Genomic DNA, 23,628 nt, shown 5'->3' on the forward strand with positions numbered 1-23,628 from the left:
TGATAAAGCGGATATCACCACCGACCCCACAGAAATACAAACTACCATCAGAGAATACTATAAACACCTCTATACAAATAAACTAGAAAATCCAGAAGAGATGGATAAATTCCTGAACACATACACCCTCCCAAAACTAAACCAGGAAGAAGTTGAATCCCTGAATAGACCAGTAACAGGGTCTAAAATTGAGGCAATAATTAATAGCCTACCAACCAAAAAAAGTCCAGGACCAGATGGATTCACAGCCAAATTCTACCAGAGGTACAAAGAGGAGCTGGTACCATTCCTTCTGAAACTATTCCAATCAATAGAAAAAGAGGGAATCCTCCCTAACTCATTTTATGAGGCGAACATCATCCTGATACCAAAGCCTGGCAGAGACACAACAAAAAAAGAGAATTTTAGACCAATATCCCTGATGAACATCAATGTGAAAATCCTCAATAAAATACTGGCAAACCGAATCCAGCAGCACATCAAAAATCTTATCCACCACAATCAAGTCAGCTTCATCCCTGGGATGCAAGGCTGGTTCAACATACGCAAATCAATAAACATAATCCATCACATAAACAGAACCAATGACAAAAAACTACACGATTATCTCAATAGATGCAGAAACGGCCTTCAACAGCCATTCATGCTAAAAACTCTTAATAAACTAGGTATTGATGGAACGTATCTCAAAATAATTAGAGCTGTTTATGACAAACCCACAGCCAATATCATACTGAATGGGCAAAAACTGGAAGCATTCCCTTTGAAAACTGGCACAAGACAGGGATGCCATCTCTTACCACTCCTATTCAATATAGTGTTGGAAGTTCTGGCTATGGCAATCAGGCAAGAGAAAGAAATAAAGGGTGTTCAATTAGGAAATGAAGAAGTCAAATTGTTCCTGTTTGCAGATGACCTGATTGCATATGTAGAAAACCCCATTGTCTCAGCCCAAAATCTCCTTAAGCTGATAAGCAACTTCAGCAAAGTCTCAGGGTACAAAATCAATGTGCAGAAACAACAAGAATTCCTATACACCAATAACAGACAAACAGCCAAATAATGAGTGAATTCCCATTCACAATTACTACAAAGAGAATAAAATACCTAGGCATCCACTTTAAAAGGGATGTGAAGGACCTCTTCAAGGAGAACTACAAACCACTCCTCAATGAAATAAAAGAGGACACAAACAAATGGAAGAATATTCCATGCTCATGGATGGAAGAATCAATATTGTGAAAATGGCCATATTGCACAAAGCAATTTACATATTCAATGCCATCCCCATCAAGCTACCAATGACTTTCTTCACAGAATTGGAAAAAACTACTTTAAAGTTCATATGGAACCAAAAAAGAACCCGCATTGCCAAGACAATCCTAAGCCAAAAGAACAAAGCTGGAGGCATCACGCTACCTGACTTCAAACTATACTTCAAGGCTACAGTAACCAAAACAGCATGGTACTGGTACTAAAACAGAGATACAGACCAATGGAACAGAACAGAGGCCTCAGAAATAACACCACGCATGTACAACCATCTGATTTTTGACAAACATGAAAAAACAAGAAATGGGGAAAGGATTCCCTATTTAATAAATTGTACTAGGAAAACTGGCTAGCCGTATGTAGAAAGCTGAAACTAGATCCTTTCCTTACACCTTATACAAAAATTAATTCAAGATGGATTAAAGACTTAGATGTTAGACCTAAAACCATAAAACCCTAGAAGAAAACCTAGGCAATACCATTCAGAACATAGGCATGGGCAAGGACTTCATGACTCAAACATCAAAGGCAATGGCAACAAAAGCCAAAATAAGCAAATGGGATCTGATTAAACTAAACAGCTTCTGCAAGGCAAAGGAAGCTACCATCAGAGTGAACAGGCAACCTACAGAATGGGAGAAAAATTTTGCAATCTACCCATCTGACAAAGGGCTAATATCCAGAATCTACAAAGAACTCAAACAGATTTACAAGAAAAAAACAACCCCATCAAAAATGGGCAAAGGATATGAACAGACACTTCTCAAAAGAAGACATCTGTGCATCCAACAGACACATGAAAAAATGCTCATCATCACTGGTCATCAGAGTAATGCAAATCAAAACCACAATGAGATACCATCTCACACCAGTTAGAATGGTGATCATTAAAAAGTCAGGAAACAACGGATGCTGGAGAGGATATAGATAAATAGGAATGCCTTTACACTGTTGGTGGGAATGTAAATTAGTTCAACTATTGTGGAAGACAGTGTGGTGATTTCTCAAGGATCTAGAACTAGAATTACCATTTGACCCAGCCATCCCATTACTGGGTATATACCCAAAGGATTATAAATCGTGCTACTATAAAGACACATGCATACATGTGTTTTTTGCAGCACTATTCACAATAGCAAAGACTTGGAACCAACCCAAATGTCCATCAATGATAGACTGGATTAAGAAAATGTGGCACATATACACCATGGAATACTATGCAGCCATAAAAAAGGATGAGTTCATGTCCTTTGCAGGGACATGGATGAAGCTGGAAACCATCATTCTCTGCAAACTATCACAAGGACAAAAAACCAAACACTGCATGTTCTCACTCATAGGTGGAAATTGAACAATGAGAACACTTGGACATAGGGTGGGGAACATCACACACTGGGGCCTGTCATGGGGTAGGGGACTGGGGCAGGATAGCATTAAGAGAAATACCTAAAGTAAATGATGAGTTGATGGGTGCAGCAAACCAACATGGCACATGTATACATATGTAACAAACCTGCACATTGTGCACATGTACCCTAGAACTTAAAGTATAACAAAAAAAAAAAAAAAAAAAAAAAAAAAAAAAAAAGAGAAGAAGAAGTGGTGAAAGTGGGCATCCTTATCTTGTTCCCGTTTTCAGGGGGAAGATTTCAACTTTTCCCTATTCAGCATAATGTTGGCTATGGGTTTGTCATAGATGGCTTTTGTTACCTTCAGGTGTATCCCTTCTATGCCAATTTTGCTGAGGGTTTTAATCATAAGGATGCTGGATTTTGTCAAATGCTTTTTCTGCATCTATTGAGATGATCATATGATTTTTATTTTAAATTTTGTTTATGTGATGTATCACATTTATTGACTTGTGTATGTTAAGCCATCCCTGATTCCCTGATATGAAACCCACTTGATCATGGTATATTATTTTTTTGATATGCTGTTGGATTTTGTTGACTAGTACCTTCTTGAGGATTTTTGCATCTATGTTTATCCAGGATATTAGTCTGTAGTTTTCCTGTTATGTCATTTCTTGGTTTTAGAATTAGCATAATACTGGCTTCACAGAATGATTTAGGGAGAATTTCCTCTTTCTTTATCTTTTGGAATAGTTTCAGTAAGATTGGTATCAATTCTTTGAATGTCTGATAAAATTCAGCTGTGAATCCATCTGGTCCTGGACTTTTTTTGTTGGCAACTTTTTTTTTTCCTTATTACCATTCCAATTTGTTTACTTGTTATTGGTCTGTTCAGAGTTTCTATTTCTTCCTGATTTAATCTAGGATGACTGTGTATTTCCAGGAATTTATTTATCGCTTCTAGATTTTCTAGTTTGTGTGAGTAAAGGTGTTCATAGCAGACTTGAATAATCTCTTGTATTTCTGTGTAATCAGTTGTAATATCTCCCATTTCATTTCTAATTGAGCTTGTTTGGATCTTCTCTCTTCTTCATTAGTCTCACTAATGGTCTATCAATTTTGTTTATCTTTTCAAAGAACCAGCTTGTTGTTTCGTTTATCTTTTGTATTTTTTTTTTTTTTTTGTCAATTTCATTTAGTCCTGCTCTGGTCTTGGTTATTTCTTTTCTTCTGCTGGGTTTGGGTTTGGGTTGTTCTTGTTTCTCTAGTTCCTTGAGGTGTGACCCTGGAGTGTCTATTTGTGCTCTTTCAGACTTTTTGATGTAGGCATTTGATGCTGTGAACTTTCCTGTTAGCACTGCTTTTACTGTATTCCAGAGGTTTTGATAATTCATGTCACTATTTATCATTCAGCTCAAATAACTTATTAATTTCCATCTTGATTTCATTGTTGAACTAAAGATTATTCAAGAGCAGATTATTTAACTTCCATGTATTTGTATAGTTTTGAGGGTTGCTTTTGAAGTTTTCCAATTTTATTCCACTGTGGTCTAAGAGAATACTTGATATAATTTCGATTTTCTTAAATTTATTGAGATTTGTTTTGTGACCTATCTATCACATGGCTTATCTTGGAGAATGTTCTAATGTTCTATGTGCTGAGGAAAAGAGTGTATATTCTGCACTTATTAGGTAGAATGTTCTGTAAATATGTTTTAAGTCCATTTGTTCTAGGGTATAGATTAAGTCCATTGTTTCTTTGTTGACTTTCTGTCTTGACGACCTGTCTAGTGCTGTCAGTGGATTATTGAAGGCCTCTGCTGTTACTGTGTTGCCATCTATCTCATTTCTTAGGTCTAGTAGTAATTGTTTTATAAATTTGGGAGCTCCAGTGTTAGGTGCTTTTATATTTGGGATTGTGATATTTTTCTGTTGGACTAGTCCTTTTATCATTATATAATGTCCTTCTTTGTCTCTTTTATAACCATTGTTGCTTTAAAGTCTCTTTTGTCTGATACAGGAATAGTTACTCCTGCTTGCTTTTGGTTTCCATTTTGGTTTCCATTTGTGGAATATCTTTTCCCACCCCTTTACCTTAAGTTTATGTGAGTCCTTATGAGTTAGGTGAGTCTCTTGAAGGCAGCGGATACTTAGTGAATTTTTATCCATTCTGGCATTCTGCATCTTTTAAGTGAAGCATTTAGGCCACTTACATTCAATATTGGTACTGAGATGTGAGGTACTGTTCTATTCATCATGTTAGTTGTTGCCTTAATACTCTGGGTTTTTTTTTTTTTTTTTTTTTTTACCTATTATTGTTTTATAGGCCCTGTGAGAGTTATACTTTAAGGAGGTTCTATTTTGGTGTATTTCAAGGTTTTGTTTCAAGATTTTGAACTCCTTTTAGCACTTCTTATAGTGCTGGCTTAGTAGTGGTGAATTCTCTCAGCCTTTGTTTGTCTGGAAAAGATTTTATCTCTCCTTCATTTATGAAGCTTAGTTTGCTGGATTCAAAACTCTTGGCTGACAATTATTTTGTTTCAGGAGGCTAAAAATGGGACTTCAGTCCCTTCTGGCTTGTAAGGTTTCTGCTGAGAAGTCTGCTGTTAATCTTATTGGTTTTTCTCTATAGGTTATCCGATGCTTTTGTCTCACAACTCTTAAGAGTCTTTCCTTCATCTTGACTTTAGATAACCTGATGACTATGTGCCTAGGTCATGATCTTTTTGTGATGAATTTCCCAGATGTTCTTTCAGCTTATTGTATTTGGATTTCTATATCTCTAGCAAGGTCAGGGAATTTTTCTTCAATTATTCCTTCCAATAAGTTTTCCAAACTTTTAGATTTCTCTTTTTCCTCAGGAATGCTGATCATTCTTAGGTTTGCTTCTTTAATGTAATCCCAAACTTCTTGGAAACTTTGTTCATTTTTAAAAATTCTTCTTTCTGTGTCTGTCTGATTGAGTTAATTCAAAATCCTGGTCTTTGAGCTCTAAAGTCCTTTCTTCTACTTGTTCTAGTCTACTGTTGACACTTTCCAGTGCAGTGTTTCATTTCCAGAAGTTGTGAATGTTTTTTCTTTATGATATGTGTTTATCTGGAGAAGTTTTCATCCATACCCTGTATTTGTTAAAAATCTCTTTAAGTTGGCTTTCACTTTTCTGTGCTATCTCCTTGAGTAGCTTAATAATCAGTCTTCTGAATTCTTTATCTGGCAATTCAGAGATTACTTCTTGGTTTGGATCCATTGCTGGGGAGCTAGTGTGACCTTTTGGGAAAGTCATAGAACCCTGTTTTGTCATATTACCAAATTACTTTTCTGGTTCCTTCTCATTTGGGTAGACGATTTCAGTGGAGAGGTCTGAAACTCAAGCCTGCTGTTCAGATTCTCTTGTCCCACAGAGTGATCCCTTGATGTGGTGCTTTTCCTGTTCCCCTAGGGATGGGGCTTCCTGAGATCTGGACTACAGTGATTGTTATTGCTCTTCTGGGTCTAGCCACCCAATAGGGTTACCAGGCACTGGGCTGGTGCTGGGGGATGTCTGCAAAGAGTCCTGTGATGTGATTGATCTGTCTTCAGGTCTCCCAGCTGTGGATACAAGTACCTGCTCTGGTAGAGGTGGCAGAAAACTGAAGTTGACTCTGGTTGTAGATATGTTTAGTGTACTGGATTTTTTGAATGTTGGTTATGCTAGCAATGAAGTTGTTATGTGGGCACACTCAGGACCTCTGGTTAGCCAGGACGTTGCAGGCAGTGGAATTAGGTATTGTATTCTCCTGCCTAGAGTCATGGTTATTCTGTCATGAGTTGCTGTAATGGCCTAAGTTGGTTGGCCTCCAACCAGGAGGTGGTGCTTTCAAGAGAGTTCCAGCTGTAGTAGCAGTAGAGTTCCCTAAACTTTCCCTAAGATGGCCAGGGTAAGTATTTTGGTTTCTCAGGTGGTGGGCGGGGCCCTAAAGTTCCCAAGAGTTTCTATGTTTTGTGTTTGGCTACCAGGGTAGGTGGGGAAATACCCTCAGTTGGGGGCAGAATTAGGTGAGTCTGGGCTGAAACTCTTCTTGGGTGGAACTTGTTATATCCCCTGTAGGGGTTGTGGGGTGTTTCTCAGGCCAATGGGGTTATGTTCCAGAGGGACTCTTTGTCACTTCTGCTGTGTCATAATAGTTTGCCTGGGAAGTGGGGGATGGTTGGTAACAAAAGGTCTCTCTCAGCTCCCATGCAGTTGTCAGGGCTGGTGTTGCTCCCATGGTGCCTCGCTCAGACCTTGCCCCAGGCTGTGAACTACCCCACAGAGAAAGAAGGCACGGCCTTTGGACCTTACCTCTCCCCATGTGCCCACCCTGTTGCCAACTCCTGTGCTCCTACACTTGTACCTGCAGCAGCTCCCACTCATCCCCCAGACTCCACTTGAGAAAATTTGTGCCCAGTTGAAACCACTACTAGTTTCAGTTGGGAGCTTCCTTTGCACTGTGACCTCTCCTTAATACCACTGGCTGCCTTCCCAAGGGCCCATATGAGTTGTACTCAGGGACGGCTTCCCTGGGCTCAAGCTAGTGGGAGTGCCTTCAAGGCACTTCCTGCTGCTACTTCTATTTTTATATTTTGTGCAGCTCCCTAAATCAATTTCATTTCTAGGTAAGGTTAAATCCTTCTCCTGGGATCTGTATTTTCAGATTCCCCAGTGGGGATATGTGTTTGGAGGCAGGTTTGCCCCCCTCTACACTTTGAACACTCACAGTTTTTTGCCTGTTTCATGGAATTTGCAGGGGTGTCCCAGTTCTTTCAAAGGATCTATGAATTATTTTGGTTTTCCTGGTATGTTTCTGCAGTGATTCTTGGAGCAAAAGATTACAGTGTGAGTCTCCACATACTGTTCTGTCTGTCTGTGTGGGAATTGCACATTAGCCCTGTTTCCTATCTACCATTTCCCCCACATCTCCCAAAGGCTAGTAATTTTTGCACATTGATTTTGTAACCTGAAACTGCTGAAATTATTATTACTTATTTTCTTCTACTAATTTTGGGTCTGGTTTTTTCTTGCTTTTCTAATTTTTTAAGATGTGTCATTAGATTGTTTCTTTGATGTTTTTCCTCTTTTTTGGTGTAGACACTTATAAACTTCCATCTTAGGACTCCTTTTTCTGTATTCCATAGGTTTTGATATGTTGTGTTTCCATTATAATTTGTTTCAACCCATTTTTCAATTTCCTTAATTCCTTCATTGACCCACTGGTTATTCAGGAGCATACTATTTAATTATCATATATTTGTGTAGTTTCATAAATTCCTGTAGCTATTGATTTCTAGGTTTATTTATTCTATTGTGGTCAGAGAAGATGCTTGATATTGTTTCATTTGTTTCTTGAATGTTTTAAGACTTGTTTTGTGACCAAACATGTGATATATCCTTGAGAATGATCTACGTGCTGAGGAAAAGAGTGTGCATTCTGCATCTCTTAGATATAATTTTCTGTAAATATCTATTAGATCCATGTGGTGTATAGTGCATATTAAGACTGATGTTTCTTTATTGATTTTATGCCTGGAAGTTTGTCCAATGCTGAAAGTGGGATGTTCGAGTCTCCACTTTATTATTGTATTGGGTCCTATCTCTCTCTTTAGCTCTAATAATATTTGCTTTATATATCTGGATGCTACAGTGCTGGGTACATGTATATTGTTATATTCTTTTGCTGAATTGGCCTCTTTATCATTATACAGTGATCTTCTTTGTCTCTTCTTACACTTTTTGTCTTGAAATCTATTTTGTGTGATATTAATATAGCTACTGCTCTATTTACTTCTGCTCTTCTGTTCTTCTTTGGTTTTCATTAGCATGGCATATCTTTTTCCATCCTTTCATTTTCAGTCTGTGTATATATTTATAGGTGAATTGTGTTTCTTGTAGGCAACAGATAAGTGGTTCTTGTTTTTTCATTCATTCAGCCACTTTATGTCTTCTAATTGGAGAGTATAGTCCATTTACATTTATTATTGATGAGTAAGGACTTACTCCTGTCATTTTGTAATTTGTTTTCCAGTTGTTTTGTGGTCTTCTTGTTTTTTTTCCTTCCTATCTTCCTTTGGTGATTTTCTCTGGCAATATAATTTACTTCCAGAGAGGGTTTGAGGTTACAATGAGACTTGCAACTACTATCTTATAAACCATTATTTTGAGCTGATACCAACTTAACACTATTTGCCATAAACAAACAAGCAAAAAAGAAACTAATAAAAATCATATGCCTTAACTTTATCCCTCCACTTTTTAACTTTTTGTTGTTGCTATTTATATCTTATTGTACTGTCATTGTCTTGAAAAGTTGTTGTAGTTGTTATTTTTGATTGGTTCATCATTTAGCCTTTCTACTTAGGATAAGAGTAGTTTATGTACCACAGTTAAACAGTGTTATAATATTCTGTGTTTTTCTATGTACTTAATATTACCAGTGAGTTTTGTACCTTCAGGTAATTACTTATTGCTCATTAACATCCTCTTCTTTCTGAAGTACTCCCTTTAGCATTTCTTGTAAGTCAGATCTGGCATTGATGAAATCCTTCAGCTTTTGTTTGTCCAAGAAAGTCTTTATTTCCCCTTCATGTCTGAAAAGTTTTTCATCAGATATATTATTCTAGGGCAAAAGTTAATTTCCTTCAGCCCTTTAAGTATGTCATGCCACTGTCTCCTGGCCTGTAAGGTTTCCACTGAGAAGTCTGCTGCTAAATGTATGGGAGCTCCATTGTGTGATATTTATTTTGTTTCTCTTGCTGCTATTAAGATCCTTTCTTTATCCTTGATCCTTGGGAGTTTGATTATTAAACAACTTGAGGTAGTCTTCTTTGGGTTAAATCTGCTTGATGTTCTATAACCTTCTTGTACTTGTATATTAATATCTTTCTCTAGGTTTGGGAAGTTCAGTTATCCCTCTGAATAAACTTTCTACCCCTATCTCTTTCTCTACCTTCTCTTTAAGACAAATAACTCATAGATTTGTCCTTTTGAGGCTATTTATTAGGTCCTGCAGGCATGTTTCATTGTTTTTTATTTTTATTTTTTTTTGTCTCCTCTGATGGTGTATTTTCAAATAGTTTGTCTTTAAGTTCACTAATTTTTTTCTTCTGCCTGATTCATTCTGCTATTAAAGGACTATGATGCATTGTTCAGTGTGCCAATTGCACTTTTCAGCTCCAGAATTTCTGCTTGATTCTTTTTATTTCAATCTGTTTGTGAAATCCAGCTGATAGAATTCTGAATTCCATCTCTGTATTATCTTGAAGTTGAGTTTCCTCAACACAGCTATTTTGAATTTTCTGTCTAAAAGGTAACATATTTATGTTTCTCCAGGATTGCTCCCTGGTGCCTTATTTAGTTCATTTGGTGAGGTCATGTTTTCCTGGATTATCTTTATACTTGTAGATGTCTAGGCATTGAGGAGTTAGGTATTTATTATAGTTTTAACTGTCTGGGCTTCTTTGTACCTGTACTTGTTGAGAAGATTTTTCAGACATTTGAAAGGACTTGGGTGTTGAGATCTAAGCTGTATCTGTTTTAGGGGGCACCCCATGCTCAGTAACTCTATGATTCTTGAAGACTCATAGAGGTACCACCTTGATGGTCTTGGACAAGATCTGGGAGAATTCTCTGTATTACCAGGCAGAGACTCTTGTTCTCTTGACTTACTTTTTCCCAAACACACAGTGTCTCTCTCTTTCAGTTCTGAGCCACCTAAAGCTGGGTGTGGAGTGACACATGCACCCCTGCAGCCACCACCACTATGACTCGCTGGGTCAGACCTGAAGCCAGCACAGTACTGGGTCTCACCCAAGGCCTGCTGAACCACTCCCTGGCTATTGCCTTTGTTCGCTCAAGGACTTGTGGCTTTACAATCAGCAGGTGGCAAAGCCAGCCAGGCTTGTGTCCAGGTTGGTGAATTCCCCCAGGCCCCAGATGGGTCTAGAGGTGCCATCTGGGGTCAGAGACTAGAGTCAAAATCCTTGGAAGTCTACCTGGTGTTTTTTGTATTGTGGCTGAGCTGGCCATCAAGCTACAAGACGGCAGTCCTTCCCACTCTTCCCTCCTCTTTACAAAGGCAGAAAAGCTTCATCCTGTAGCTACCACCATTACAGGCCATGGGGAGTTCTACCAGACTGCGTCTGATGTTCCCTTAAGGCCCAAGGGCTCTTCAGTCAGCTTGTGGTGAATGCTGTCTTACCTGGGACCCACCCTTCACAGCAATGGACTCCCTTCTGGCCCAGGGTGGGTCCAGAAATGCCATCCAAGAGTTAAGTCTTTGAATTGGGGACCCTAAGAGCCCACTTGGTGCTCTACTCCCCTGTGGTCAAGCTGGTACCAGAAGCCAGCAAGTTTCAGAGGCTCACCCAAGGCCCTCAACATAGTACCTGGGCATCACTGCTGGTTATTCAAGACCCAAAGGCTCTTCAGTTAGCATGTGATCAATGCTGCCAGGACTGGGTTCTTCCCTTCAAGGCAGCAGATTCTTTTCTGCCCCAGGGTCTTTCTGGAAATGTCATTTAGGAACTAGGGCTTGGAACAGGGGCCTCATGACTCTGACCAGTGCCTTATTCTGCTGTGGTATCAAAGATACGAGACACAATCCCCTCCACTCTTCCTTCTCCTCTCCTCAAGTCAAAGGAAGGGCTGTCTTTTGGAGCCATGAGTTGTGTAGCCCAGAGTTAGGGGAGGGGTGATGCCAGCACTTTCTTGGCTACCCCTGCTGGTGTCTCAGTAGTCACATGCCCCCCAGTCCACTGTCTCTGGGCCCGGTTCAGCACTACCACTCACCTATGAGTTCAGTCCTTACAGCCTAGACAGCCTTTCAAATTTACTTAGAGACCCAGAGCCCTTTAGCCCATGGTGGCAATTGACCTCTGGGGATTAGTGATTCCCCTCTGGCTGGGGCTAGTCCAAATGCTTCCTCTATGGGTGGATGTAAGCTGAGTTTGGTCTGGTTTTTCTTTCTGGTCTAACAGACAGCACTGAGTTCATCAATGCCTCACACTTGCTGTGTTCTCACTCTCCCCAGCACCCAGAAATACTCTCCACACCATGCTGCACTGCTGCGGATGAGGGAAGGGTGGTGTTGGGGCTTCAAGACTGTTTTTCCTACCTCTTCAGTGCCTCTTTCAGTGATATGAAGTTAAAACCAGGTACTATGAGTGCCACCTGATTTGTGGTTCTTATGGAGGTGCTTTGCTTGTATATATAGTTGTTAACTTGGTTTCCTTGGAGGTGGGACAATAGGTGGAGGCTTGTATTCTGCCTTTTTGCTCCTCATTTTATGATGAGAAATATGGTGGTCACAAAGGTTAAATAATTTGCCCAAGGCCACAATATCTGGTAGAGCTGGGCTTTAAACCCAGATGGGTGTTGTAAAGTTACAGCTCTACCTCCTATAAGGATAATGTTAAGCTAAGTAGGCTCCTAAAATACTCATTAAATAAACATTCTGCAAAAGTTAGTTCTCTTCCCTTCTTTCTATGTTGTGTCTCCTGTAACATCTTGGTCAGAAGTAAATGTCTGAAAAAAAGGGTCAAAAAAAAGTTGACTAGAAGATGGGGTGGAGGTGTAGAGGGCAGGGAACTGGTACAAATCACTGGAGCCCGGAAGTCTGGAAAAGGACCCAGTGCAACTCCCATGCAAAGATTTTTAGCCTGTCTTCTACTGCTGAGGACTTGAAAATAAGGTCTTCACAGGACCCAAACCTACTCATGGTAACCCTGTCTATAAATATTGATTGATTTCCAGAAAACACTAATTTTTTTTTTAGGATGTATGTATGTATGTATGTGTGTATGTATATATATGTATATGGAATATAATAAATAGTATCATGTATAGTATTATATATTTAGAAATTTTGACATCATATAGGAGTGGCCCTTTATTTTTTTAAACTCATTTACAATGGATTTGTTGTTCTGGCTGCCCAGTATACCCTTCCTGTATGGAGAATTCCCCATACCCTGGCACCTTGTGCTTAAGTGTGGTCGTGTGGTCTCAGTACAACCTGATAGGTTGTTGTAGTAGCACCTTACAGGTATTCCTGCCAGAACTGAATCTTGAGAGGCTGGTCAGCTGGTGATAATTTGCAGCAGAGTGGTAGCATAGAGAGCATGTCCAGGGCAGTGAAATGCAACAGCAGCAGTGGAGAAGATTTAGAGGCAGGGATACTTATAGTGCTTGTAGTGCCTATGATGCTGTGCTGAGCAAACATGTCCTGTGGTACGATCATGGCTCTGCCTTGTTCCCCAGCTAATATACTTTTGATACATACCTTTTAGGCTTAAGTTTCCCAGAGTCGGTGTCTGTTGTTTTTAATGCCGCAAATATCACATTGATTTTAGCAGTTGTCAAAGCAAGGTTGGGATATCAAATAGCCATTCCAGATTGGACTTGGGTTTGGATATCATTTATGAAAATAATGCTCTTTGCTCTCTAGATATATGGGCAGGAAGAAAACAGTCAGAATCAATCATCAAACCAGTTCTGACTGCTGGCTCTGTATGGCTGTTGGTTTCTTGGTTTATTTCTTATTTTATCTAAAGCCAGGTCACGCTATCCAGGTGGAATGTTCGTAAAAACCAAAGACTTTAGTGTGAACATTTTCTTTAAGGTCAACGTAATTTACAGTCTGTCTAGAGAAGCTTTTAGAGATGTAGAATGTGACTGTAATCCACAATGCACTCTCATTACCCTTCCCTCCTATTAGAAATTGATTTTGGCACAGTTCCTTCAGGTGGAAAGTGACTCTGTCAGCAATTGCTTTTTCTCTTTTCACACATTGGGGTTCCCCCCTCAAAAGTATTAAAGTCTCTTTAGTGTTCCTTTAGGAGAGGTTAAATACAGTTATCACCAACATTTGCAGTTTCATATCTGCCTGCTATTTCTACTGTGCTTTGCTTCGTAGGCAATTAGCAATCATGTGGAGTGGAAGATCTTTTCCTAAAATTACCTGGGCTTGGCTACCTTGTGTGCTGGGTAACCCTGAAGGAAAACGCTGCCAGCAAGGCACTTAGCCCTGGCTGTGGCTGACAGCATGTGTCTTCCTCTCTCCCTACCACTGTGGATCTCCTTGTCCCTTTAAGAACAGCTAACACTAACAGGGCCACCAAACTATTTATGACACCTTGCAGCTTGACACTCAACAGGTCCAGAGAACACGGCCTTCTTCCATAGATAAGTTGTAGCTGACAAAGATGGTGGTCAGCTTATCTTTGTATGGGGCCAATGGAGTTCCTGTAACCTTAGGGTATTGGGTAGTGCTCTTAATAGTGCCCACAGTGCTCACTTTTTTTTTTTTTGAAACAGAGTTTCTCTCTTCTTGCCCAGGCTGCAGTGCAGTGGTACAATCTCAGCTCACTGCAACCTGCGCCTCCCAGGTTCAAGCGATTCTCTCACCTCAGCCTCCCAAGTAGCTGGGATTACAGGCGCCTGCCACCACACCCAGCTAATTTTTGCATTTTTAGTAGAGACAAGGTCTCACCATGTTGGTCAGGTTGGTCTCGAACTCCTGACCTCAGGTGATCTGCCCACCTCAGCCTCCCCAAAGTGCTGGCATTATAGGTGTAAGCCACCGCGCCTGGCCAGTGCTTACTTCTTAATACAATGCTTTTTAACCTGTTTAAATTCATGCCCTTTTGTTTAAGTGTAAAAATTCTGCCCCCTATATTAAACACTACATCTTTCACATAATTGCAGACATCAAGTAGATATTAAGTTTAATTTTCTTTATACATATTATTCATTTTTAAAGTTTTCAAATATGAAAGCATATTGACTATGCCCTTGAAAAATGCAGTAGGCTCCCCAGAGATTTGGGGCAACCTGACTAGGAAGGAGGCTCCTTATTAATAGTTACAGATTATGGCAAAACTGAAGAGGGGTGGATCCAACAGCCATTCTGAACCTTCTCCTCATTGCCATCCGCTTGAAACATTCACTAGCTCTTCCATATTTGCTTGCAGTGAGGGATGGCCATGTGACATCATTGTTGTAGTAGTGAGATGCAAGTAGAAGTCTGCTGGTGAGGGGTTCTGGGAAACCTTTGCTTACATAATAAAAAGGACAGACTTAGCTGGTTTCATCTCTTCATGCTTTCTTGACATACAGAAGTTTGCCACCTTCAGCAACCTCAGTCTTTCAGTGTAAAATGTTAATAACACCTAACTCATATATTGCTGCAAAGGATATAAAGATAATGTATTTGAGATAAGGGTATCTTTTAAAAATATTAACCTAATTTTTTGGCACCTGGTATTTCCACATACCGTTTGTGCTCTCATTCCCCTCCCCCTCTCCTTTTATTTAGGGTGCTATTCTATAATTATTATCCCAGGGACAAGATGTATTGGTGAAAACAGATACACAAGGAGTCCCTTCTAGTCTAGTGGGGGTAGGGAAAGAAAGGACACGGCTGGGCGTGGTGGCTCACGGCTGTAATCCTAGCACTTTGGGAGGCTGAGGCAGGTGGATCACGAGGTCAGGGTATCGAGACCATCCTGGCTAACACAGTGAAACCCCCTCCCTACTAAAAATACAAAAAATTAGCCAGGTGTGGTGGTGGGCACCTGTAGTCCCAGCTACTCGGGAGGCTGAGGCAGGAGAATGGCATGAACTGGGAGGCAGAGCTTGCAGTGAGCTGACATCATGCCACTGCACTCCAGCCCACAGAGTGAGACTCCGTCTCAAAAGAAAAAAAAAAAAAAAAGAAAGGACTCAGGACATAGACTCAAGAACTCCTAATGATTCAAGATGTTTTCAAATTTGTAAAATCAGTTTTTTACTTTCAGTTTTTTACTTTTCCAGGAACATGGAGTAGACATATTTCCCCCTATTTCTCTCCCTAAGTGTAAAAGACCATAAGAGACCATCTAGGGACTTCAGAACCCAAATAATGACACAATGGTGAATTCCCTCGGTTTTCTTTTCTGCACTGTATTTCCCAGACTTGGAGCTGAAGGAGTCAGCAACATAGAAACACCAATGGGCACAAACAAAAGTAGCCCAAATGAAAGCCTCTTCCCATTAACCAGTGGACCAGGAAAAGGCAGCCTAGCAAGGCAGAAAACTTTTAGATGATAACTGTAATAACTTTTGTACTCCAGCCAAGCACCATAGGAAAAAAATGCTGCTCCACCCCTCTTATGCCAACAAAGACCAAGTTATGAGCTTAAATGTCCACCCTCACCCAGCTGTGATGAACTGTCCCAACCCTCCTACTGGGATGGTGCCAGAGAAGGCCAAGTAGAGAGTTGGGACCTTAATCCCCACTGGGTGATAAGGAGACCCACCCCTCCACAGTGTCAGTGGAGACCATGTGGGAAGCCTGGACTTCTTCCCTTAACTATCAGTAATGAGGTGTTCCTCCACCATCCTAGGGGGTAGTATTAGAGAAGGCCTAGCAGTAAGAAAGCCGCTCCCCCAGCCACCCCCATGGCATCAGCAGAGGCCATGTGGGGAATAGTAATGAGGTACTCCTACTCCTCCCAGCTAGGGAAGTCTCAGTAGAGAGGACTTGTGGGAAGCTGGAACTTCTAATCCCACCTAGCAGTGGCAAAGAATCCCCTATCCTGTCAAGTGTCCATGGAGGATGAGTGGGGAACCTACTCGTGGCAGTAATGAGATGCCCTTCCACCCCTTACCACCTTGCTGGAGCAGTGTATCAGAAGAAGTCAGCTGAAACAGAAGGTTCAGAGAAGATAAAGATCGTTTCATCGAAATGATCAGGTTTCTATTGAAAATCACCTGTCACATCAAGAACCAGGAAGATTTAAAACTGAATGAAAAAGACAGTCAATAGATGTCAATACCACGATGCCAGAAATTTTAGCATTATATGACAAAGATTTTATAACAGCCATCATAAAAGTGTTTCAACAAGCCATTAATGAACATACTTAAAACAAAAGTTAAAAGTCTTAGAAAAGTAAAAAGCATCAGCAAAGAAATGAAAGATATAAAGAAGAACCAAATGGAAATTTTAGAAGTGAAAAATACAATAATGACACAAGATATGCTTTCCCCCTATGATCAGGAACGAGGCAAAGATCTCCACTCTCATCACTCTTACTCAGCATAGTGATAGGCATTTTAACCCAAGCAAAAATGCAAGAAAAGGAAATAAAAAGCATACATATTAGAGAGGAGAAATAAAGCTGTCCCTGTTTGCAAATGACATAGTAGTCTATACAGCAAATCCCAAGTAATCTACATAAAAACTGTAATAAGTGAGTTTAGTTGACTTGTAGGATACAAGATGAACATACGAAAATCAATTTATTGCTATGTACTAGCAATGAACATGTGGCTACTGAAAAATTGCAAAATAGTACAAAGTTTTAATATATTCTTCACCTATACAATCCCAATTGTTAACATCTTGTGTAAACACAGAACAAGGATCAGGACTGGGAAATTAACATTGGTACAACACAATTAACCAAGGCTGGAGTGCAGTCGCATGATCTTGGCTCACTGCAACCTCCACCTCCAGGTTCAAGTGATTCTCCTCTCTCAGCCTCCCGAGTAGCTGGGACTACGGGCATGTGCCATCACGCCTGGCTAATTTTTGTGTATTTAGTATAGACGGGGTTTTGCCATGTTGGCCAGGCTGGTCTCAAACTCCTGATCTCAGGTGATCTGCCTGCCTCGGTCTCCCAAACTGTTGGGATTACAGGCATGAGCCACCACTCCTGGCCTCCACTAATGTATTTTTTTTTTTTTTTGTTTTTGTTGTTCCAGGATCCCACTCAACATACCACATTGTATTTGGTTGTCATTTCTCCCTGTTCTCTGACAGTTTCCAATTGTTCCTCAGTGTTGACACCTCCAAAGATCAGTTATTTTATTGTATGTTCCTTATTATTACCCTGCCCAGGGCATTCTCCTGATTGGACTGAACTCTTGCACGAAGAAACCATCTGAAAGCTTCCAACTTCTGAAATTCTGAAAGAATTCCTAAGGAAAGAAGGGATGGGGAAGGAAAGTACAGCTACTGCTGGTCCTGCAGAGGAGTCTTCTGCTTTTGAATTTTTAGATGTATCCCTGGGGAAAAGACCAGAAAAACACCAAATAGATTTGTGGAGCCCAACAGCTAAAGGTACATGTGCCCTTTTTCTGCACAAAGGCCCAGGAGGGCTGAAATTACCCAGAGAGGGATGGAGATGGCTGTAAGGGGTGTTTGAGGGAGTAGAGAAGGCACCATAGGTGGCACGGCAGGGCATGGCAGAGTAATTTTTGTGTGCCAGGGAATGGGCGCAGAAGCCACTAAGAAAGCTTGTGAGCTGGGAACAAGGAGCATCTCCACAATGAACTCCCTGACAGATAGGTCAGGGGATCTCTCAGCCAGTGTGGACAAGAAACATCAAGGACATTACATAAGCTCCCCCTCATTCCACCCCAGAATCTAGATGTGATCAAGAGGACAGAGAGATACTCCAAATTTGCTTCCCACCTACCAGAATATGGACTCTGTTCTGTATTAACCAATAAATAAAGTATGTTGCTCATGATCTTGAGCTATCATCTGGGATTCATACCCCCTAATAAATGCCAGTGAATATTATGAATAAAGGTGTATGTGCACAGGAGTGTGTGCATGAGTATGAGTGTGTATGTTTGTTCTAAGCAGAGATAGCAGCATTTTACAAGGTCTGGAGATAAAGTGAGAATGTGCATGTGGAGAATGAGAAACCATTCATGGGGAAGTACACCAATGGTTGTTTTGTCAGATTGGGTTCCCATTGATACTGTGTTTTTTCTATTACACAGTGATATATGTGGAAGGCACCAAATCATGATGCTAGGAAAAACATCTTGATATGTAATGCCATGCCCACCATCTAGGTAACGGTACTACATGTCTTTGGTCCTTCCGCATGTGCCAGAGGGTGTGCTGCCATTAACCATGAAAGGAACCCTTCAGTGTGTTTATGAGTGTGGATGAGAGGTATTGCCCCTTTCTCCTCCAGATGGTGAGCAGGTTGAAATGACAGCTCAGCCACTCCACCACCAATAAAACTTCCTGACACTCTGTAGTCCTTTATGGACTATGACTCAGTTCAAATTTCTAGACGTATGGAATGTAGAATTTTAGGCCAAAGAGGTTCTGAGTGGGGCCAATTGCCTAAATGTACAGATGGTGAGATTGAGGTGTAAAGAGGCAAGGATGCCTTGCCTAAATGTCCTCAGCAGGCCTGTGACTGAGTCTCTGGGGCTCCAGGCCCCCAGCCCAGTGTTTCTGGCTACTTCGCCATGTTTCATGGCTCTCTGGAGTAGCCTCCTTTCAGGAAAGCACTACCTGCCCCTTCGGCTCACTCAACCTTCAAAACCCAGTTCAAATACCCGCTGAATTGACCTTCCCCATGATAATTCTTATTAATTTGGCAATTAAATAAGTGTTGTCTAATGCCCTACCTTCTAAGGTTATTCTGTCACTTTAAATATATATATATATTTTTTGCTGTCAAGTCTTTTTTTTCCAAAAAAGACTTAAATTTTAAAGTCTTTATTATCTTATCCAATAAAACTATTAAATTTTTGAGGATAGGCATCATAATTTGTGTGTGTGTGTGTGTGTGTGTTCCCTCAAAAGTACCAAGCACAGTGTCTTGTACTAGTAGTTACCTCTAGTAGGTAAATAATAAATATTATTTGATTTGATACTGCTAGCACAAGTTCACAGCCATGTAAAATGAGATGCAAAGGCAGTATAAGGTTAATAACATGGACTCAGGAATCATCAGGCCTGGTTTTGACAAGTTGTGTGACTTTGGAAAAGTTGCTTAAGTTCTGAGCCTCAGTTTTCTCATCAGTAATGTGGGTTAATGACACTCATCTCTTACAGCATTGACAAGAGGATCACGTGGGATTATATATATACATTTGTATGTACATATAGCTATCTGTATATTACTAGATAGTTATTATTATAATAGTAATATAGTAATAATTACTGTATTATATATTATAATAACTATGACTATGTATAGTAATATATAGATATAGCATATGAAACACACACATATATATGGCCACAGCTATAATCCTTCAGTTGACGGCAGCTATTACTAACGTCATGAGTTGGAAATCAGGCCAATTAACTCCATTCATTGAGTTCTATGGGCTCAAACTAAATCTTCAACAAATATAGTCATCTCAACACCTCACAGAAGGGTTAGAGAGTCCAGGCAAAATCATGTGGGTAGGCACCCATGCAAATTCTCACCCGCTGTTATCCCACCATACTCCCACACTCATAAAACAGTAGCATATATATAACCCAGGGGCCATGTACCATGGTGATGTGTATTTGATACACAAAAATTATGTGAATTATGCATGTGTGTACCTATGTGTATGTGCACACATTTGCAGGGTAGTACTCTCCAAAAACAAAAACAAAACAAAACCCTCCCACCCCAGCCAACTCAAACAAGTAGTCCTCTTGCCCAATAGTTGTTAGCCACATTCTCTCCTTGCATAAATAAAACCACTAGGAGGCGCCTTAATCCTTCTCTTTAGCAGCCTTTCTGCTCGTTAACACCAGGGAGTCAGATCTAAAAGTCCTTAAGTGAATCTTTCTTTCTCAACCCACTGCAGAGTGTGCAAATCATTTCCTCAGCTGATTCAGATGTATTATGATGTGCTGGGAAACCTGAGCATTCTCTCACCCTGTGGAGATTAATTACCTTGAAATATTCATTGGATTAAATGTATTTAAACATGTACTGTTTAAAGCTCAGTGCTGCAAAATGTCATCCGCAAGATATATATTACGGGCATTAAATAATTAACTTTAGTGTGTGAGAGGAGACAGGGGGAGGGAGAGGAAGAGTGAAGGTGGGCGGGGGGAGAGAGAGAGAGAGAGAGATGCTTATTTAGCGCTAGGCCAGTGGTGAGACTGAGAGCAACCAAATCTAAAGCTTTCCATAAATCAGCTAAATCCTGGCTTCACCTGTTACTAGAACTATGTGACCTTGGGCAAAATACTTCACCTCTCTAAGCCTCCTCTGTAAAATGAGAATGACGGTATCTCAGAAGCATGAATTTTAGGTACTAATACAGGGAAAGCACTGGGTATCTTGTCTAAGACATAGCAGCATTCACACAAAGCAAGACTCGGCTCCCCTTCCCCTCCCCTCCCCCCTCCCCTACTCCTTCCTCTTCCTCTTCCTCTTCTTCTTCTTCTTCTTTCTTTTTTGCTCCTTTAGACCTAGATATGAGGGCTTGATCTTGGCTCTGCCATTTTCCTTCCTTCTCTGTGCCAAAGTAGTGTCGCTCAGCTCTGGGAACAGCAGCAGAGCATGTGTGTGAGGCGCACTGTCTCTAGAGACAAATTGCCCAGGCCCATGGCGAGACTCTAGCATGTACCAGCTGTGTGACCCTCAGTGCCTCAGCTCCTTTATCTGCAAAAAGGGATAATAACAGTACCTTGCCTCACAGGGCTGCTGCAAGGGTCTAAGGAGTCACTACACACATAAATTCGTGAGAACAGTACCTGCCACATAACCAGTGCTTTCCAGGGGTTGGCTATTGTTATTATTTTGGGTTCAATTCAGATTTCATGTGTATTCAACTCCTCAAGCTGTATTTCTCCCAGTGCCCCATCCTACTTGTCTCAATGTCACACTTACTTCTTGAATCTTTCAGCAGCCCCTGTGCAGGCCTGCCTTCTCCAAACAGCATCTGCTGTATGCTGTAAGCCTTAGCCTCCCCTCTTTCATTTACCCAAATTTACCTCTTCTTAGGATCCTGGTTTATGGCCTCTGTAGGAATTGAAGCAAAGCAACTCATCTTAACGTCATACTAAGAGACTACAGCTGAATATAAGCTCTAGGTGGGCAGAGGTGCTGTCTGTCTTATCCACTACCTATTCCTAGTACCTAGCAGGTCCCTGAACATAGAAAGTGCTCAATAAATACGTTACGTGGCTCTTTGGACTTTCAGAAACACAAAATATTTGTTGAAACTAATGAATTACCTGAGGTCAGGAGTTTGAGACCAGCCTAGCCAACATAATGAAACCCTGTCTCTCCTAAAAATACAAAAATTAGCTGAGTGTGGTGGCAGATGCTTGTAATCCTAGCTACTCAGGAGGCTGAGGCAGGAGAATTGCTTGAACCTGGGAGGCAGAGGTTGCAGTTAGCCGAGATTGCGCCATTGCACTCCAGTCTGGGAGGCAGTGCGAGACTCTGTCTCCAAAAAAAAAAAGAAAAGAAAGAAAGTAATGTGACTTGAATGGTGGGATTTCAGGCATCTTGACAGGCTGCTGAGGAAAATGTTGAAGGTTGGGGACTGTCATCTGTGTCCTTCAGACCACAGTGGCTAGGAGACTTTCAACTTTACTTACACATGCAGCTATCTTTTTTTTTTTAACTTTTTCTTTTGAAACCAATTTTGACTTACAGAAAAGTTGCAAAAAATGTACAGTGAGTACTCATATGTGCATTGCCTGGCTTCCCTAAATGTTAAAGGAACATCTTAAATAACCATAGTATGGTGATCAAAATCATGAAATTAACATGGGTGCTATTAGTGATGTTATTATGAATGTTGTTAATTACTATTAAGCAACAGGCCTAATGTGATTTTCACCAGTTCTTTCACTGATTGGATCTCACACCGCATTCAGTTGCCATGTCTCCTTGGTCTCCTCCAATCTGTGACATTTCCTCAGTCTTTCCAGTCTTTGCTTGTCTTTTGTGACCCTGCCACTTTTAAAGAGGGCAAGTCAGTTATATTGCAGAATAACTGTCAACGGGAGTTTGCTTGATGTTTTCTCACTATTGAGTTGAGGTTATGCATTTTTGGCAGGCATACAACAGTGATATGACCTTCTCAGCCTATGGATCAGGGAGTACATGATGTCAATAAGTCTTATTATTGGTGATAATTAACCTTGATCATTTGGTGAAGGCAGTATCTGCTGGCTTTCTTCACTGTAAAATTACCATTTTTCTTTTCATAATTAGTGAATATCTTGAAGGACATATTTGGGACTATGCAACTATTTTGTTTCTCCTCAAAGTTTCTCATACTAATTTGAGCATCTATTGGTAGATTTTGCCTGTAATAATTATGACTGTGGTGTTTACCTAAATGGTGACTTTTAAAAATATTTTCCCATTTCATCTACATTTATTAATTGGAATTCTTCTGTAAGTAAGAACTATCCCTTCTTCCCAATTTATTTTTGGAATTTTTATTTTTATATCAGTAAGGAATCATGGATATTTATTTTATGAATTATAATGCAATACTTTGCTTGTTTACTTATTTCTCAGTTCGTTCCGGTTTTGACCAATTGGGTTGCCTTCAAGTTGACTGTTGTGTTCTTTCATGTGCTCCTATCCTTTTTTGAGCCCTTCCCTAAGGCTGTATTTGCTAACCATGTACATCACCTGGACATGTCCCCCATTACGCATGGTGGGTTGGTGGGGAAGTCCAAGGAGGCAGACAACTGGTAGGCAGCAGTTGGGTCTCCTGAATGCTTGTCCTGCTCTCTGCCAAGGCATCATTCTGCCTCTCCACACATCACAACTTTTATTTACCATGAAATTCACATAATTCCTCCCCACTCTGCTTCCCTGGGCTCAGCCGGTCACTGAAAGGCTAGGAGGCTAGGAAACAGCGAGACACATCCAGAATGTGGACTATTTACAAGAAAATTGCCCTGTACTGTTTAAAAAGTCAATGTCATAAAAACATAAAACAAAAGTGGTGAGGATGTTGTCAATTAAAAGAGGCTAAAGAGACATAACAATATCAATCTCTGGTGGTTGCTATGGGCTGAATGGTGTCCCTCCACAAAATTCATGTTTAAGTCCTAATCCCCAATAGCTCAGAGTGTGAGCTTCTTTGGAAACAGAGTCGTTGCAAATGTTATTAGTTAAGATGAGGTCGCAATGAGGTAGGGTGGACCCCTAATCTACTATGACTGGTGTCCTTATACAGACTGACAAAGTGTCGATCTCTGATGGGATC

General features: G+C 40.5%; 1 long non-coding RNA gene across 1 annotated transcript in view; it reads left to right on the plus strand.

Moving 5' to 3' along the window:
* Positions 1 to 23,628, plus strand: part of LOC126948213 (uncharacterized) — a 55,509-nt gene that overhangs the window by 18,145 nt on the left and 13,736 nt on the right. The window contains exons 2-3 of the long non-coding RNA XR_007723368.1: positions 11,669 to 11,792; positions 15,451 to 15,549. This is a non-coding gene — a long non-coding RNA (uncharacterized LOC126948213). The remainder of the gene's footprint in view (positions 1 to 11,668; positions 11,793 to 15,450; positions 15,550 to 23,628) is intronic.

Source organism: Macaca thibetana, chromosome 2 (assembly GCF_024542745.1).
Source record: "Macaca thibetana thibetana isolate TM-01 chromosome 2, ASM2454274v1, whole genome shotgun sequence".
NCBI classification, from domain to species: Eukaryota; Metazoa; Chordata; class Mammalia; order Primates; family Cercopithecidae; genus Macaca; species Macaca thibetana.